Raw genomic sequence first — 14990 nt, 5'->3', positions numbered from 1 at the left:
TCCAGAATTTAAAGATTTAGACGCCTTCCTAAATTCTTACAATGCTTTACCACATCTAAAAGCTTCTACATAACACACACCAGTGGTTAAATGTAAACACTATATTGCAGACTTACTGTAGGTTTTCTACCTTTTTAGATTTATGCATGTGGGCATTTTTATAATGTAATTACAATCACCACGAAGTGAGCTTTTTAAATTGCAGACAGTAATGCATGTGATACTAATATGTAGTGGCCTTTTCAAGGCCTAGTTCCAGAGAAAACACTTTGTAGAGTATAGCGGGGTGGGAGGAAGTGGAGAAATAATTTTTTATTTGAAGTTGATTTCTGCGCTATCTTTTTCTCAATTACTTGCATGAATAATAATGAGGAATATTTTGTGACTTTAATTGGCTAACATGTTCCAAAACCAAGTACTTAATCTTTTACTTCATGTCTTCAGCTATTTGTATTTTATTTGTTTATTTTATTTTTGAGACGGAGTCTCGCTCTGTCACCCAGGCTGGAGTGCAGTGGCGCGACCTCGGCTCACTGCAACCTCCACCTCCTGGGTTCACGCCTTTCTCCAGCCTCAATTTCAATGGTCTGAAACACGATTTTGAGCTTCACATAATATCTTACTGTGGAACTCAAAGGTTTAATCACTGAATTTGGCAGTTATTCCCTAGGTGCCCCTGCTGCTACACAGGTGTTTAGACACGGGTTCCTGAATGAAGCTGCTTTTGAATTCTGTTACGTTGAAATATAAGAAATAACAATGAAGGCAGCAATTAAGGCCACAGAAATCATTCGGTAAGGAAAAACCGATGAGGAGTTCTGCAGTTTTCTTTTAATAAGTAAAGTGAGACTTGGGTTATGGGAAGAAGGAATTGGGCACTCTACCTGTCGCCGTGTGTGCACTCGTGCGCGTGCTGTCCATACGGCAGTCACTCCCTTTTCTTTCCTGTGAAACTGGTAAGGTTAAAATAGGGGAGAAATCCTATACGCTGCCATGACACCTTTTTGGAAAATGTAATAAATCACACTCTCCAGCCAGGTGGGGTGGCTCACGCCTGTAACCCCTGCACTTTGGGAGGCCAAGACAGGCGGATCATGTGGTCAGGAGAGCGAGAACATCCTGACTGACACGGTGAAACCCCGTCTCTACTAAAAAAAAAAAAAAAAAAAAAAAATTAGCCAGGCGTGGTGGCGGGCGCCTGTAGTCCCAGCTACCCAGGAGGTTGAGGCAGGAGAATGGTGTGAACCCGGGAGGCGGAGCTTGCAGTGAGCTGAGATCATTTCACTGCCCTCCAGCCTGGGCAACACAGTGAGACTCTGTCTCAATAATAATAATAATAATAATAATAATAATAAATCAAACTCTCCATGCTCTCCATCTTGATTTATGCTTGAGTTATGTGCCATATTTGCTTTGAACTCTGATTATCAGAAGTTTTACTAAAATTTTGAAGAAATGGTTCATTTTCATCTGCTTTCTAGATTTGTACATCTCAGTTCATCAAGTAAAGCTTGTTGATAGTGCAGTTTTCTAAATGCTGCAGTTTTGCAGACATTACCACTACAAAGAAGTTTGGATAAGGTATTTTTTTTCTCTGTTAAAATAGCTCCTGTTTCTGTAGAAATTTCATCTTTAAATCAAACTGTGATGGATGAGCTATTATAATTCAAGTAAATATTTCTTTTTTTTCTATCAGATATTCATTGTCATGCAGTAGTAGTAAAAACATCAAAGGTGCAGCAAGCTTATGAAGTACTACTTTCTAAAAGAAATAGGAGGCATTTCCATCTTTATTATTGTGCTTTCAGTTATGCAAACATTTTGCTAATATAAACAGTTATGTCCCGTATAAATTTGGTCTTTTGATTTTGTTGGGTAAATTACATAGTAGGTACAGCACTGGGTACAAGTGGTCCAAACTAAGATAAGAGACCAAAATAAAATTCTAAATCTTAAAAGAAACTGGGTTTGTGCACAAACATTTTGTGCCTTGATCTAATATTAACATGACGTCTGTGTAAAATGACAAAAAGAACCAGTGATGAATCACGCTATATTTTCCATCATTCCAGATTGCTAATTGTGTTCTTTCCAAGAAGTCTGAATGAATTACTGTATACATTTGCCATCATGTATACATGACAGTTGTTTCACTGTTAGAGATTTCAGGAATTAAAATGGGAAACAGAAGCTTAAGTTATTTTCCTTATCAAAACTGTGTTCCTTGGAACCACAGTATTATGATGATTTTTGTGCCCTTGTACATTGGATGGTATAAGCTGTGTATAGTTTAGGGGATCCTTCCTAATTACAGGAAGGTATTGCTTTCCTCATCACTGTGATCTGACCTGTGACAAATCTGTACTATCCACTATGTACATGGCTCACAAGTCAATTACAAACAAACTGAATGGTGCTGGTGCTGAAATCTTAGTGCTGGTGCTAAAATCTCTTCAGAATAGTCGTCATGATTTAAAAGTTGGTTTAACAACTTGAAGGACCATTGAAGGGCATGATTGTGTTTTGAAATGTGAGGATATGAGATTTGGGAGGGGTCAGGGGCAGAATGATACGGTTTGGCTCTGTGTCCCCACCCAAATCTCGCCTTGAATTGTAATTCCCATAATTCCCATGTGTCAAGGGCAGGACCAGGTGGAGGCAATTGAATCATTGAGACGATTTCTCCCATCCTGTTCTAGTGATAATGAGTGAGTCTCACAAGATCTGATGGTTTTATAAGGTGTGTCATTTCCCCTGCTGGTACTCATTCTCTCTCCTGCTGCCCTGAGAAGAGGTGTCTTCTGCCATGATTATAAGTTTCCTGAGGCATCCTCAGTCATGCAGAACTGTGAGTTGATTAAACCTCTTTTCTTTGTAAATTATCAGTCTTGGGTATTTCATTTAGCAGTGTGAGAACAAACTGATACAAGGGGGAATAGAAGTCTCTGTAATTTATTAACACCCAATTTTTCAATTTTATTTACTATTTATTTATTTAATCCACCCTAAATTTCTTCCTGTATTATTTTGACCTCACTATTTTCTTTCATCTCAAATGTTTTTCTAGGCTCCATTATTCAAAATGTTAAGAATCTTTCAAGAATCTCCAGATCAATTGCTACATTTTAAGTCTTCATATTTTTCTAATAAGTACCTCACCCATGCTGAAAGTAAGCCCTTTCCACATTAAATCTTCATGCTTCTATTCTTTAATTCTCTTCTGGAATGTATCTTTTAAAAACATATATATTATGCACATTTGTAGTTGTCTTATCCTCAATACTCATTTTTTTGTTCTTTTTCCCAGCTATGTAGCCTTGTACATGGTAGTTACTAAGTAACTTTTACTGTGTGGGTGAGATACAAATGGATGTTGACAATATATTAGTTGAATGACCAGCCATGGAGCTGATTTGTGTTCCTTAAGATATGTGTGTCAAATACATTTAATTACAGATGGTAAGCAGAGCAAATATGAGGAGAGATATTAGGGATAGAAAATATTTCAATATTTTTGATTAATATTGATGTAAAAATCCTCAATAAAATACTGGCAAACTGAATACAGCAGTACATCAAAAAGTTTATCCACAATGAGTAAGTAGGCTTTATTCATGGGATGCAAGGTTCAACACACACATATCAATAAATGTGATTCACCAAACAGAACTGAATACAAAAACCACATGATTATCTCAATAAATACAGAAAAGACTTTTGATAAAATTCAATGAACATTCTTGTTAAAAACTCTCAATAAACTAGATACTGAAGGATTATACCTCAAAATAATAAGAGCCATATATGACAAACCCACAGCCGACATCATTCGGAATTGGCAAAAGCTGGAAGCATTCCCCATGGAAACCGACAAAGACAAGGTTGCCCTTTCTCACTACTCCTATTCAATGTGGTATTGGAAGTTTTGGCTAGGGTAATCAGGCAAGAGAAAAAAATAAAGGACATCCAAATAGGTAGAGAGGAAGTCAAGCTATCCCTGTTTGCAGAAGACATGATCCTATAGCTGGAGCATCCCGTAGACTCAGCCCAAAATCTTCTAAAGGTGGTAAATAACCTCAGTAAAGTCTCACGATACAAAATAAATATGCAAAAATCACTAGCATTTCTATACACCAACAATAATCAAGCCAAGAGCCAAGTCAGAATGACCTCTCATTCACAATTGCTACAAGAATAATAAAATACCTAGAAATACAGCTAACTAGGTAGATGAAAGATCGCTACAAGGAGAACTACAAACCACTGCTCAAAGAAATCAGAGAAGACACAAACAAATGGAAAAAAAAAAAATTCATGCTCATGGATAGGGAAAATCAGTATCATTAAAATGGCCATGGTTCCCAAAGCAATTTAAAGATTCAGTGCTATGCCTATTAAACTACCATTGACATTCTTCAAAGAACTAGAAAAAAACTGTTTAAAAATTTGTATGGAACCAAAAAAGAGCCTAAGTATTTTTAAACAGGCTACAATGCCATTTTAATGATTAGTGTTAGCTATAATTTTTGTTACAGATGACTACCTTTTAGGGGTGTAGAAATGTTAAGATACATTTCTGGTATCATGATATGTATTTTATTTGAGTGTAATTAAAAATACAATAGAAAACAATTAGTACTTACTCAAGTGATTTGATACTTGGAATGCAATTTTAGGGACTGATTTCAGCACCTTGGCCAGAGCAATGTGATGGAGGATGTTTTTGTTCACTTTCTGCACCTTGGATTCAACAGGACAATTACTGCTTCCTCATGCCAATAAATATATGTTCTGGAGTGAATCGCCAGGAGGCTGAGACAGAAGAATCACTTGACCCTGAGAGGCGGAGGTTGCAGTGAGCTGAGATGGAGTCATTGCACTCCAACCTGGGCGACAAGAGTGAAATTTCATCTCAAAAGAAAAAAAAAGAGTGAGTAGCAAAGAGATGTAACAGCCAACTATAATCATTTTGTAAGTATCCGCTAAAGTCTTCAGACAGTTTTAGTTTAATAACCATCCTTTTAAAATAACTAATCAACCATAGAGCCTTAGGGTTGAAGAGAACATTAAAAAATTACCTAATCCAAAACTCCTTTCTCCCATTGCCCAGGGACGAATACCTGTGCTGAAGTAATTTTTTTCTGATTACAAATTTGTCCATAAACTTATTTTTATCATTGCAAAGAAGCTTGTTAAAAATGACATTTTCTTATACAATAGATTATTTAGTAGAAATTATCAGGGGACCAATGTTCTATATCTAGTTTTTTCATGTAAATTGGACTAAGTAATACTGAAATTCTGGATGTAAGATTTTTTGTTTCATAAAATGAAACAAAGAGTTGTAATGATACTGATGGTACTATAGTTGCATGTATATTATTCTTTTATGAAAGTAATGTGATCAAAGTATGATCAGGACTCACAATCTGTTAAACTGCTTACAAAGGCATACCTTCCTATTGAAAAGACTTAGGATCCTTCCTGAAAAGTGAGGTTATTCTCAGTGTTAATAAACCAGAGAAGAAATGTGCCTCCTTGGACTGGATACTTTAATACTTTCCAGTGCGCATATAAAAATATGTTATTTTTAGTCTTGCTCACATAAGAGTTAAAATGTTTAGGAGGGAATTTCTGAATGGTACATGTTAAAGTGGTACCATTCATGTAGAAATACAACATTAGTGCTAGGATTAAGTAATCTAGTCTATGCAAAAATAAAAGACAGTGGACTGCCTTTCTTTATCATATCCTCCTTCTTTCCCTTATTTTCAGATTTATATATTAATAATAAATTAAAATACAACATGCACTAGAAATATTGAAAAAAGATAAACACAGAAAGATAATAAATATGTGTGCTGTAAGTCAAGTTATTTTACTCTTCTTTGTGTTTATTTTCTTTTCTTCTATGTTGGGATTGCCAACAATTTTAAGAGTTACAATATATAATAAAATACCACACAATGCAGTCACAAAATAATAATAGTTATATATGTTGATATTAGAACATGCATAATGAATTCACATATTCAAAAACTAGTCAATTCTGCACAACAGACAGCCAGTCTATTTGACAAATCAATGCTGTATAGAAAAGTATTAAATAAGTTTGGCTATTATAGAATAAAAGAGTCTTACAAAATAAAAGTTTTACTAAGAAGTAAATATTAAACTATATTAAGGGCTGGGCATGGTGGCTCAAGCCTGTAATCCCAGCACTTTGGGAGGCCGAGATGGGCGGATCACGAGGTCAGGAGATCGAGACCATCCTGGCTAACATGGTGAAACCCCGTCTCTACTAAAAAATACAAAAAACTAGCCGGGCGAGGTGGCGGGTGCCTGTAGTCCCAGCTACTCGGGAGACTGAGGCAGGAGAATGGCGTAAACCCAAGAGGCGGAGCTTGCAGTGAGCTGAGATCTGGCCACTGCACTCCAGCCTGGGCGACAGAGCGAGACTCCGTCTCCAAAACAAAAACAAAACAAAACAAAACAAAAAAACTATATTAAGGAATTAATTTTGTCAGACATGATAAGGACCTAGTGGTTACTTTAAAAGTTCTTATTAATTGAACATATATATTACAGTGACTCGGGTGAAATGGTATGATATCTTATGCCTGTTTTTAAAAACTCAAAATGGTGATCATAATATAGTAGTGGTTCTGAACAGATCAAACAAGATGTGAAAATGTTGGTAATTGTTGAAGTACATGGGGCTCATAAAGGATTTTCCCTATTTTTAGACATGTTTGAAAACTTATACAGCAAAAATAAAAGAAAATCAGCGGTTCCCAAAGTCACTATGCCCATTTCAGTATATTTCTCACCTTTTCTTCTACACATAAATGTGTATTTTAAAAAATACTTCTCATCTTTGCTTCCACACATAAATGTGTGTGCGTTTTTGCTCCATGTGTATTGCTCTGTGTGTTTGGTTTTGTTTTCTAATATGTATCATACAAACGTATGTGAATAAAAATATACCAACGTTTTGTAAAAATAAATGATTATCTTTCTCTCACAATGCTAAGGGAACAAGAGTCTTATCAGATATCATATATTGAAGTAAAGAACATGCCTTATGGGTCCAATATATATTGATGGCAATAATAATTACAGGGAAAGAGATCAATTCAAGAGCAAAATGATACCATGTTGAAGAGTCATCATAGCTGATTGACCACAAATTTCCACTCTCAGAGTCTCTGTCAGTTGCTAAATTACCTACTTTCTGATAGTACTTTTCACAGGAGTTATATTCAGTTGATCTATGTGGTTTAGAAAATCTTTTTCAGTTCTCATAATTTGCATTTCCAGGCTTTCTTGTTCTACCTTGATGTGTTTATAGATGATTATAATAGTAGTGATTATAATAATTAACATTTCTGCATCTTACCTAGTATGTGTCAGGACTAGTTCTAAATATTTCAATGTAACTCATTCAATCATTGTGTCAAAATTCGAGTTAAGCACTATAGTGTTGCCAATATTACAAATGAGGCAAAGTTCTAAAGAGGTTAAATAATCTGCATAAAGCCATGTAACTGTTAAGTAGAAAATTAGCATCTATTCTAATTAGTGTGGATATGAGCCTTTGGGGGAACTTAACAACTGATTATCTTACATTTGGGTTGAGTCTAGGCATAATAGGGAGTCTGCTTTAATCGGCCTTTGTAAAGTTGAGGGCTAAATGCTTCTAAAATCATTCAATATGTCAGCATTCCTCAAAATGTTGATTATAACAGACTCCAAAGCCTATTGATTAAATTTAAAATCCATGGATAAAATGATCGGTATAAACATATTCTTAGTTTTTTCATATTTAATAAGATTAATATTATTTATATGGTAAAAATACTTTTTTCTTTCATCTTTTATGTATATGCCTTTATACCTAGACAAGCTGAGCCATCCATCTGTCACGTGGTAGAGGGGTTAAACTGTTACAGTAGTCGTACAAAGGAAAAAATGTTTATCAATATTTTGCATAAAAGTAATTTTTTGACAGTCTCTATTTTGCCAGAATTATATTGAAAAAATCAGCCCATGATGATGGAATGAGCATCAGGAAAAATAGACATTGTATAAGATTTCTAGATGAGCAATAACTTTATCATCTTATTAGCATGTAGAGAAAGCACAAAGAGAAATATTAAAGGCTTCAAATATATACAGTAAATTTGAATACACTTAACAGAAATCACTGCTGTTTGCATTTTCCAATTATTTGGAGGAAGAAAGAGGAAAAGGAGGGACTGATAAATTAGCTTACTTTGTTATCTGCAATACTGTAGGAGATTCCCTCTTTCTCTGATAATAAATTACCCTATAAAATATTATCCTTGGATAAAATAGGTATAGATTATATCTATAATGAGAAAATAATGTACATTATTTACAAAATAAACCACTCAACTCAAATACTCAAAATTCAAGACTCTCATCAGCTGGCAGAATTGACTCTCAGAGAGCTTAGGAGACTCAATGACAATTTTTTAACAAAGAAAAAAAAAATAGGTGTTACCTCTGTTGATTGCAGTAATTTTATTAACTTAAACTTCCAAATCAACCCTGAAAATTCATATGTCTACCAGAATTTTCTTGAGTTTTATTTTCAGAATTTTCCTGGGTTTTATTTCAATACATGAGAGCTATACCAAATTTAGGTTTGCAGATGTGTTAATATCAAATATAAGATTTTGCATCATGAGGCAACAAATTATTTAAAGGCAGTGCATTAGTCCATTCTCACACTGGTATGAAGAACTACCTAAGATTATGTAACTGCAGAACTGGGAGTCAATTAAACCTCTTCTCCATAAATTAGAAGTCCCAGGTAGTTCTTTACAGCAGTGTGGAAACAGATTAAGAAAATAAAGATAAGGTCTAGGGCTTTTTTTCTTTTGCTATTTATTTCGAAACTTTTTTTTTTTTTTTTTTTTTTTTTTTTTTTTGAGACTGAGTCTCGCCTCTATCCCGCAGACTGGAGTGCAGTGGTGTGCTTCCTGCTCACTGCAACCTCCACCTCTCAGGTTCAAGTGATTCTCATGCCTCAGCCACCTGACTAGCTGGGATTACAGGCATGTGCCACCACTCCTGGCTAATTTTTGTATTGTTAGTAAGGACATGGTTTCACCATGTTGGCCAGGCTGGTCTGGAACTCCTGACAAGTGATCCACCTGCCTCGGCCTCCCAAAGTGCTGGGATTATAGATGTGAGCCACTGCACCGGGCCTCAAAACTCTTAAAAGTGTAAATACTTTTTAAAAAACAAGTACAGTTTCAGGAAATAAGCAGTGAAAACATGTAGCCACAAGAGATTCCCACATTATATGTATAATGTATATGTATGTACATTATATCTGTATAGTGTATATGTATATGTATGTATAGTTACATTGTATGTAATAAAGAATGTTGCGCTGGGCACTGTGGCTCATGCCTGTAATCCTAGCACTTTGGGAGGCCAAGGCAGGTGAATTACCTGAGCTCGGGAGTTCAAGACAAGCCTGAGCAACATGGAGAAAACCAGCCTCTACCAAAAATACACAAATGTAGCTAGGTATGATGGCATGCACCTGTGATCCCAGCTACTTGGGAGGCTGAGGTGGGAGGATTCCTTGAACCCAGGAGGTGGAGGTTGCAGTGAGCCAAGATTGCATCACTGCACTCCAACCTGGGTGACAGAGTGAGACTCCATCTCAACAACAACTACAACAACAACAACAAATAAATAAAAGAAAGAAAGAAAAGAAAAAGGAAATTGGAAGTAACCTTCATATGAAGAGGTGATTAGTTAAGTATGTTATAGTACATTCACAAAATAGCCATACCATGCATTAATTGAAAATCATATTGTGGAAAAATTTTAATAACCTGAAAATATGATAGTTTCTTATGAAAAAAGTAATTATAAAATTACTGTTTGATATATATATATATACAGATTCACATATACCTATGTGTGTATATAAAATTTATTACACATTTCAACACTGTTTTACAAAAATTTTGTAAATTCATACTCAAATATCTTAACTGAAGTAATATGTGGACATGTAAAGTTGTAGGCTTTGACATATTTATTTGGTGATTTATGACTTGCTGATGAGCACCTAATGATTGCTGAAAAGAAGTTCATAGAAACTCTAATTTGTTTTACTGTTCATTTGTGCTCCAGTTCATCTCAAAAAACCTACCCTGTTTATTCGTCCAACTAATTTTTCACTTTCAACAGACACTTTTGAGTCCATTTATTGGGAGACCTCAATTCATTGGAATATTAAGATAAATTAGCTTTATTTTTCCCTTTGGCTGATTTTAGCTTTGCTATGTTGAATTATACTTTCTATTTTGAGGTAAATATCATAAATATTAGGTCACTTTTGTCCATGAAACTGAGTCCATGTGTTTTAAACTTTAATCTTTTAACTGATTGGACTGATAATATTATAACTGATCTCCCTCTTTCAATGTGGGTTAAACGTGTGGTCCAAGGCAATTAAGAATGGAGGAGAAGGTCCATTGTTGACATACTTTGTTTTCGTGTCTTATAATTGGATTCATATCTAGCAAATAAAATGAAGTTTAGCCTATTCTTACTCATGGTTGCTGCTTCCCTGGATAACATGACTAGCTACTGATGTCCTTTATCTGGCAGAAATAAAAATGCTGTTTTTTCCCACATATTGTGGACATATGTCTTGGTTTGGTGACAATAACCTAGGGTTATATCTATTGCCCCAACGTAACTTCCAGTTTAGTATTTGTCACTCTAGAAATGTCATAGTTTGGACAATAAATTATATAGTTATGCTCCTGGTGTGATACATTTGTGGGGTCTTTCTAGGGACCTGAAAAACTTCTACATAGCTTTACCTTGACCATTTCTCACAGCTCCTTCTTCTAACTTCAGCTCACACTATCAGATGTCTAATCTACAGCCTCTTGGAGCTCAGATCATTGCCTGGGAGATGGGTGGGGAACATAAAGATGTCTCAAGTTGATTGAACAGAAGCTTCTGCTGAACTTCTGCAGTGCTTCATCAACCACAGTAATTATTTTGTCCTGAAAAATGTTGGGAATCCAGGTTACTCTGCTGTCTCCTCTTTCATTGCCCTGACATCCAGGTCATGTTGTTGCAGCCCATAACTATGTGAGGAAAAAAGTTTACATTCCCTTACTTGCCATCATTCCTCATCTTCACATGACTCTCTTGCATACCTCCGTTTGCCTGCAAAGGAGAAGTTTCCTCCCCCTCTTCCTCTAATGGGGAAAGGGTTAGGAGGGTTAGGGTAGACTCTTTTCTCATTGTGTGTTCCAGAAAGATGATGCCCATTACCATATACTCTGCCCAGTCTTCATATTATACGTGCATCTCTGTTAAGATCTTTACAGAAATATAGGAATATCATGTTTAAAAAATGACCTATGATTTTGAAGCAAAACTGGTGGATATGCATCAAGAACAGCTGGTAATTTTCACTACCTACGCTCCATAATTTTGTCTATAAAGGGTACACCCACCCCAGTCTTGAAAAATTGAAAACCTTTAAAAAGGACTTCTATGAAAGTTGGATACCTTTAATAGTTACCTTACTGATACCAGTGTCAATCAGCATGAAAACTGATGCTTTAAGGTTACAGATAACATATCTAAGCTATTGTCTTGACTCCTTTGGATTTGATATACACTACTTCCCTTTTATTATTGATAAAACATTCATAGAAGCTGTGTGTTTCATTGTACAGAAGCTTCTGCTGCATTTCAAGAATATATACACCATTTTATAAAAATCCATCTTGCAGTCAACTGGAAAAGTTACCATTCTCTACATAGGCCCCACACTTTGTGCTGTTGAGCTGTTTGTTCTACCTCTACCTCTACTTGTTGCAATTATAACTTTATATCCAATGAATGTTTCTGATATCATGCCATCGGTGAATCCTTTCCTAGTTTCCCTCCACTTACCAACTGGTAAACTCTTTGAAGACATGAGCTATAGTGCCTACCTGGAACATAAAATTTCACTTTGAAGATGATAGGAAAACAGTGGGCATTTGTTGAATTGAATCAGTAAAAATATCTCTAACTGATTTAATAGTGTTGCATTTTATGAAATGTGAAGCTTTTCATTTGAGAATTAATTTGAAATGGATTTTTACTCTATATGAAGGCAAAGATTGAGGATATATGACAGAAATTTAATATATACACAGTCCTTAGAAGTTATAAGATTATCTCACAAAACTGGTAAACATATAGGGCAAGCATTATTATCTCCATTTTACATGTGGATACACTGAGACTGAGAAAAGTTAAATTAATTTCCAAGATTGATAGTTATGAGTGGAGGAACCTACTTTTTATACTGCAGTCTTTGTTTGTCCGTAATATCACTGTGCTGTACAAAAGGCAGTGGGAATCTCTGTATTCTGATCAACTGACATAAATAAATCCTAATAATTACTATACATACTAAACGGTCTTCTAGAAGCCCATTTCAAGGTCATAGAAAGGATATTTCTATTCATCATCTAGGGCTATTCTGAGCCACCAGCCATTTTTACTCTTGTTGTTAACAGGATGGCTCCCAAGAAACCTGATTCATCCTTTACCATTTCAAAAGGAAGCAGCATGCTGATTACAACTATTGTCGAAATTTGGAGGGAGGACAACAGGATGGGCTAGGTGGGACTAGTCACGGTTCTGAAAAACAATGGAAGAAAAGGCTAAGGCCCTGGCAATATGGTGCTCTAATTCCCCAAGGAGACTGAGATTCCTGGGGTGCGCACACAGCTCTATTCATGGGAGGGGCCACCTGGCATTGTGCAGATGCCACTTCCAGGTTCTATCTAAGACTCTCTGTGGGCCAGGGGGTGGAAGAAGAATAACTCTGTGGCTTCTGGAATACGGCACATCCTAGGAGAGCAAAATGAAAGGAAGGTGTGTTTTGCCTTTTGCCTGATTATAACAAGGGATTCTGAATTCTCAGTGCATACTCATTACAGAGCTTTTCTTGCTCTCAACTTCACAGCAACTGGAGGGCCCTGAGGGAATCTTTATAAAGCTCCTGAGATAGTTGGGCCTTGTCCCTGAGGGGCTAGTCATTTGGGATTAAGGACTCTCTTGAAATGAGAAATTACCTAGAAAGACCCTTCCTATGTCTTATTATTTCAGATTATAAACTTGGCGTAGAAATAAGAAACAACAACAAAAACATCAGTCATGTTCCTGAAAAGGTATCAATTAACCCCTGATTTCCAAAGTGTGAGGATAGACTGTCTTTAGTGCGTTAGAATGAGTCAGCTTATAAATATGAGTATTCACTGTTTTACTTTCCCTTTGAGTTATACTGAAAGGGAATGACAGTAAAGGGAGTAATGCTATTACCTGAACAGGTATAAAATTTATTTTCTGTATTAAAGGAAGAAGAGAAAGACTTTCATAAGGATCATTTATACACTGCTACTTTAGGATTTAATATTAGTAGTAGTAATTGAGAAAGAGATTTATTTCCCTTTACTTTATTTGAATTTTTTTGTTTAAGAAGCATATTAATACTTTCGACAATGATACCCCACCTTTTCCATCCTACTCTCCTCATCCAAATTTCTGAAATGGTTGTCAGTGTGTACACTTCTCTCTTTTGGAATGATGGAGGATGAATTAGGCCTCTTGTGAACAAGCCTGTTAGCAATAATGAGATTCTTCACACCAGAATATCCTTCTGTTGAAAGCAAGCAAAGGTTTAAGAGCTCCTCCATACTTTACACTGCTCTCTCTGAGGTTTGTAGTAGTCTCTAACAATCTGTTGACTGTAAGCATATTTGTTAGTACCAAATATTATCATGATGTGATAGAGACAGGAGACAGCCAAGTGTCCCCAGTGAAACCCTGCCTTCAAGCCTAAAACAGCCTGAAGTGTGAAAAACCGGACTGCTGGTTCTGGATGAAGCCTGCCCTTTCCCAATTGATTCTGTCTAAATAATGCCGACCTGGGCACTGGGAGGATGGAGAAGAGCCTGAAGAAGTTTGTGTCCGTTTGCAGGAGTGAGGAGCCTGGCCTCTCCTGTTCCTGTGTGGTGACCTGGGATTTCAATATGTAAGGCAGGAAACCTACCTGCAGGACTCTTTGCTGAACGTTATTTTTTTTTTTTTTTTTGAGACGGAGTCTCGCTCTGTCGCCCAGGCTGGAGTGCAGTGGCCGGATCTCGGCTCACTGCAAGCTCCGCCTCCCGGGTTTACGCCATTCTCCTGCCTCAGCCTCCCGAGTAGCTGGGACTACAGGCGCCCGCCACCTCGCCCGGCTAGTTTTTTGTATTTTTTAGTAGAGACGGGGTTTCACCGGGTTAGCCAGGATGGTCTCGATCTCCTGACCTCGTGATCCGCCCGTCTCGGCCTCCCAAAGTGCTGGGATTACAGGCTTGAGCCACCGCGCCCGGCCGAACGTTATTTTTCTTTTTTCTTTTTTGCCTAATGAATTCCACTCTTCACCCTTCTGTGTGTCTGCGATCCTAATCTCTCCTATTCGTGTGACAAAAAACTGGTTTTAGCTGAACAAAGGAGAAAGTTCGGCAACAATAGTAGAAAGGGTATTAGACCTAACGTCAGCACCAGGGTTTATCTTGGGCCTCAACTATTATAATGTGGCCCATATCACACTTATAACCAGTTTTCTCATCTTTAAAATAGAAATAAAGACATGAAACACGTTGTGATAATGTTTGAAATAACTTATATCAATTACATCCCTATTCAAGGATTATTTAAAGTGAGTGAAGTCTGTTCATAGTTTTCTCCAAGGAAAGAAAAGTACCCCTGTAAGAAAACTAAATAAAATCCAGGTTATCCATGACTGATAACAAAATAGTCTCCATATAGAGACAGGTTACTGCCCTGAGATGCAAGTTCCAAATCACTGTCTCTTGATATTAATCTTTCCCTGAGGAAAATATGGCTATATACCTATATAGTGGCCTCAAGAT

Source organism: Rhinopithecus roxellana, chromosome 1 (assembly GCF_007565055.1).
Source record: "Rhinopithecus roxellana isolate Shanxi Qingling chromosome 1, ASM756505v1, whole genome shotgun sequence".
NCBI classification, from domain to species: domain Eukaryota; kingdom Metazoa; phylum Chordata; class Mammalia; order Primates; family Cercopithecidae; genus Rhinopithecus; species Rhinopithecus roxellana.
Note: the sequence above shows the minus strand (reverse complement) of the source record.